The following is a 6,000-nucleotide window of genomic DNA, read 5'->3' as shown; positions in this document are numbered from 1 at the left end:
TTTACAGCAGTACCATTTGCAGTAACAGAATAAAATTTGCTGTCAGATATAGGGCGGGCATAAATTCAGAGTAGGGTTTAAAGAGTCAGTAACTTTTGTATTAATGAACTAGTTTCAATGATATTACATACAATGGATGCTTAACGTATTGAGATTTGTTTAACTAGGTACGGAGGATGACATCTTCTAAATGAGCCGTTTAGCAAAGTCGGGGGGGTCTTTCGATTGCATTGTTCATAATATTAGTTAATGTGTAAGGCTCTAGCACTCAAATTTCTGCACAGACATTCTCTTTGAGCTGCTCAAGTGTATGCGGTTTGGCACGTACTTCCCTCCTTCAGACATCTCCACAGGAAGTAATTGGAAGCTGAAATTCGGGCAAATGTGGTGGCCAATTAATTTGGGAATTTTCGAAATTTTCCGCTCACCAAACAGTTGTCATTTTAAAAATAAAATTCCACTATTTTTGCTTGTTCCTTTGTAAAATTACCCATGATGAATCAACCCAAATTCAGTTATAGTATGTGCCTGCAAAAAAATGTAATTTCAAACAAAATAATTGTTATTTACCTGTCAAATCCTACTCTGAATTCCCATGTTAGCAAAATGTGTGAATACAAGCAGCATAAAAAACATTTAACTGAGCCGAGCAAGCCAGACGCACATGGTGGGAGCTCCCACATCTGACGCCTTGATCCTGGGCATAACGCCCGGCCACCGGATCATGCAGACAGCGGAAAAACACCCTCACATACAGGAGGGAATGCTGAGCCTGGAGATACCCGATTCGGGTCTCTCCGCCGCGGAAAAACCCACATCTCAACCCGCGGCCTGCACGGGTGGGAGCCGTGGAGAGATGGCCGCTCTCCCGGGTCTCAGGCTGAGGAGGGGACACACCGCTTCCCCCCCCCTCTGGACTGGTGGGGGATATCCCGGTCCCCACCAGCACGAGCAACAACAAGCAGAGACATAGCGGCAGAAGCCACTAAACTTTCAAGCAGGAGGGAAACGGCGGCGCCCAAGATGGCGGACGATCCCAGATCCACTACACGTGGCCTGATACAGCCCCGTTACAGCAAAGACAGACACTCAGCAAAAGGGAGAAAAATGGCGAACCGAGGTACCAACAAAGCCCTTGCCACTCCACCTAGACACATCCAGGAGTTCTTTGACCGGCTCTGCTGCTACTTATGGTCACAACTCCATCGTAAGGTTCGGCCTTTTCAACAAGCGGTCCAAGCAATGGCAGCATGGGTCCGACCAGCTACCCGGCGGCTACTGAGTAAATGCCCACAACGAGCCCCCAGGGAAACCGTCAGAAGGGGACGAAGGCAGAGAACAAAGCAACGAGAGGCGACAGATCGCCCCCCAGGCGCCAACGCTCCCCCTCTCAAGCGCCCACACTTGCCGGTGAAAGCCCCGGAACAAACTACTACCCAGCCCCAGCGAAACCTCACCGCACATGGCCAAGCTGGACGCCCAGCCCAAACGACTGCTCACAGCCGAAACCACACAGTAGCAACGCAGGAGATAGCCCCCACACAGGAAGCCTCGGACTGCTTGCAGACCTATGCCAGAGGCCTGCCGACCTCAGGTATAGGGTAAAAGGGGACACTCACGACAAGATGGCAGACTGACATGACACTATACATGATCAACCGACCACCTGGAACCCTTAATACAGCTCATACTCAAACCTGGACTTTCCCCTGCTGTCACTGCTGACCAGGTTTTACCTAACACGCACCCCTCAGATGAATCTGAACTGATGCCACTTCATGTTATATTTTAATTTACTATTTAAAGTCTGCTTTGCTTTGGATTCATGTCCAGTTAATGACAGTAGGTCGCTGACTGACTGCCTTGCCTACAGGGAACCGTGTTAAACAATCTCTTGTTAAGCAGGGTAAACCTGGGCCTAATTGCTTGTTAGAATTGAGAGCATGTTGTAAACGAGCATAGTTATATCATCAGACCTCTAGGTAGGATTGCGAGTATACAACGTTAGCAATTCTTTATAATTGTGCTAGCATGTTGATTTCACCGTGTCTCCTCGCATTAGTTACACTAAAAAGCTTACAATTTACGATATAATAAGTGCATATAGTTTTGCCGTTCTCGTTACCACTATGCATGCCACCCTGCTGTCTCTTACTCTATAACACTCTTGGGCTCGGATAATTATCCTCATGATGATTAAGATTTTCTTGTTATTAAGCCTGGCACAAATTCCCAGCGTGTTTTTACCCATGTTTTACTAGACCAATTATTAGCCTGTTACTGCCAAGATTCTGCGCTATTAAGCCGTGTATATCATCTATATTGATCAACACCCTGACATCTTTACTTTAATTTGTACCACTTAAGTTAAGCTTGTTCTGTTAATCCTAAATTGAGCGTATACTGTCTAACCGGGTTTCTCCAGATGTCTGGTTATAATAATTCTGCGACTTACCAATCGGATCTTCTGGTCCATAGCCTGTATTTGCCTATATAACAAAAAAATTTTTTAAAAATGAGGCATCGCAATCCTGGAAACATTATCTACTCTATGATTGATGTAACAACCCTATGCTGTAAATCTCTTGAATGTTTCCCCCAATTTTTCTTCTGTACCCCATTCTACATGCCTTAATAAAAGAAAGATTGACAAAAAAAAAAAAAACATTTAACTTAGATTTGTTAACCCCTTCAGGACGGATTCAATAGTACACGTTCTGATCAAAACAAAACGTAAACAAAACTGGAATTTGCGCTATATGTCTGTTCAACCATAATTCACCTCTTTCATATTAAATGCACCCACACTTATTATATATCATTTTGTTCAGGAGAAACCGGGCTTTCATTTCATATCAAATATTTATATGTGAAACATAATTTATTATGAATAAAATAAAAAAAACTGAGAAATTCTAAATTTTTACAAAAAATTGTAGTTCCGCCTTACATTTTAGCTGTAAATGTCATAATACTGTTAGGTTTTACTGCAAAACAATGCACATATTTGTAATCAGCGATGTCTCACAAGTACAACAGTACCCCCCATTAACAGGTTTTATGGTGTTTTGGAAAGTTAAAGGGTCAAATATAGAACGTTCCATTTTCAAATTGAAATTTGACAGATTAGGAATGTTACCTTTGAGACAATGTGGTAGCCCAGTAATGAGAATTATCCCCATAATGGCATACCATTTGAAAAAGTAGACAAGTCAAGGTATTGAAAGTGGGGTATGTTTAGTTTTTTTTAGTAGCCACTTAGTCACAAACACTGGCCAAAGTTAGCGTTCAGATTTGTTTTTGTGTGAAAAAAGCAAAAAACTAATATTTGGCCAGTGTTTGTGACTAAGTGGCTTCTAAGAAAGACTGGACATACCCCACTTGCAATACCTCGGGTTGTCTACTTTTGCAAATGGTATGCCATCATGGGGGTAATTCTCATTCCTGGGCTACCATACGCTCTCAAAGGCAACATAACCAATCTGGTAAACTTCAATGTCAAAAAAATGAAATGCAAGCCTTATATGTGACTCTCTAACTTTCCAAAACACCATAAAACCTGTACATGGGGGGTACTGTTATTCTCGGGAGACTTCACTAAACACAAATATTAGTGATTTAAAACAGTAAAACATATTACAACAATAATATAGTCCATAAAAGTGCCGTTTGTTTGTAAAAAATGAAAGAAAACGTAACTTTTACTTAAAATATCATCGTTGTAATACAATTTACCAGTTTGAAGCACTAATATTTGAGTTCAGCGAAGTCTCCCAAGTAAAACAGTACCCCCTATGTACAGGTTTTATGGTGTCTTGGAGACTTACAGGGTCAAATATAGTGCTTGCGAATTAAATTTTCTGCACTTTCTCCCTGTGTTGTCAGGCATGTCAATCAAATTTTAATTAATAAAACCACATAATTATGTTAAAAGATTATTTAAATATACACATAGAATTTTAATATATATGCATTTATAGGTATTTAAATTCTACGTGTATACTAATGTAATCTTTTATGTCATTATATGTATTTATCTATATATATATATATATATATATATATATGAAAAAGGGGTTTGGCTGCACTCACCTAAACATGCTTAAATGGGGTGCTGCTGGGGGCCAATAAGTACAGTAAAAATGAAAATCCAGCGCACTCACTTGTCTACTAAACAGTTATTATAGTGCTGAACAATTTTCTTAGTTTTATTAAAAACACCTAATCTAGGCAAAAAATAATGGGGGTTTAGTTACATTATATGATCATACATTGCATAAGCCTGCCACAAACGTCAATGTACCCCATCTTTGGCAGGTCCTACTCTATCTGCTAAATGAGCTACTCACTTGGGGAAATCCTTCCATCTCGAGTTCTCTGCAGTACAAGGCTTAAATAGGGTCCTGAGATGAGGCACCTGTAACACGTTTGTGGCAGGCTTATGCAATGTGTGATCATATAATGTAACTAAACCCCCATTATTTTTTGCCTAGATTAGGTGTTTTAAATAAAACTAAGAAAATTGTTCAGTACTATAATAACTGTTTAGTAGACAAGTGAGTGCGCTGGATTTTCATTTTTACTATATATATATATATATATATATATATATATATTTATTTGCGGTTATTTGTATTTTATATATAGATATATATATATATAGAATGTCATTCTAAGTGTATTTTGTTACCAATATATATATATATATATATATATATATATATATTAATAACAAAATACAGTTAGAATGAAATTACATATGAATATATAATTTATATTAAATTTTGTTTCAATATTTTATTTATTTATTTTATTATTTTATTTATTATTGTAATTATACGTATATATATATATATATATATATATATATATATATATATATATATGTGACGTCATTCTAAGTGTATTTTAATATTAATATATATATACTAATATTAAAATACACTTTGTATGACGTTACATATATATATATATATATATATATAATAACAATACACAAGATCCAGCGCACTCTCCTATCCACTAAACAGCAACTTCAATGTTGACAGATTTTATTAGTTTGTAAAAGTTTTTTTAAAAAAACACCTAATCTAGGCAAAAAAATGGGGATTTAGTTACATTATATGATCATACATTGCATAAGCCTGCCTCAACGTCAATGTATCCCATCTTTGGCAGGTCCTACTCTCACAGTCTAATGTCTGCTCTTATGAGATTAACCACTCACTTGGGAAAAAATTCCATCTGAGGCTCTCTGCAGTACAAGGCTAAATAGGGACCTGAGATGAGGCACCTGTAACAGGGAGGGGTGCAAAACCCCTTGTGTATTGTTTATTGTATAATATGGCCCCCAGCAGCACCCCATTTAAGCATGTTTAGGTGAGTGCAACCATCCCCCCAGGTTTCCTATATATTTGGGAGTCTAGCCAACTCCTTGGTTTTGCACCCCTCCCTGTTACAGGTGCCTCATCTCAGGTCCCTATTTAGCCTTGTACTGCAGAGAGCCTCAGATGGAATTTTTTCCCAAGTAAGTGGTTAATCTCATAAGAGCAGACATTAGACTGTGAGAGTAGGACCTGCCAAAGATGGGGTACATTGACGTTGTGGCAGGCTTATGCAATGTATGATCATATAATGTAACTAAATCCCCATTTTTTTTGCCTAGATTAGGTGTTTTAAAAAAAAACTTTTACAAACTAATAAAATCTGTCAACATTGAAGTTGCTGTTTAGTGGATAGGAGAGTGCGCTGGATCTTGTGTATTGTTTATTGTATAATATGGCCCCCAGCAGCACCCCATTTAAGCATGTTTAGGTGAGTGCAACCATCCCCCCATGTTTCCTATATATATATATATATATATATATACACAAATACTTGAATTTAATTTTACACGTCTAATTTTTTTTTTTTTTTACACTACCTACCAGCAGGGGGACTATCTGATATTTTAGACAGTCCCCATGCTGGCAGATCCACAGCCAGCTATAGGGGGCCATG

Source organism: Pelobates fuscus, chromosome 11 (genome assembly GCF_036172605.1).
Source record: "Pelobates fuscus isolate aPelFus1 chromosome 11, aPelFus1.pri, whole genome shotgun sequence".
Taxonomy (NCBI): Eukaryota; Metazoa; Chordata; class Amphibia; order Anura; family Pelobatidae; genus Pelobates; species Pelobates fuscus.
The sequence above is the reverse complement of the archived record's forward strand: the minus strand, read 5'-3'. Positions refer to the sequence as shown.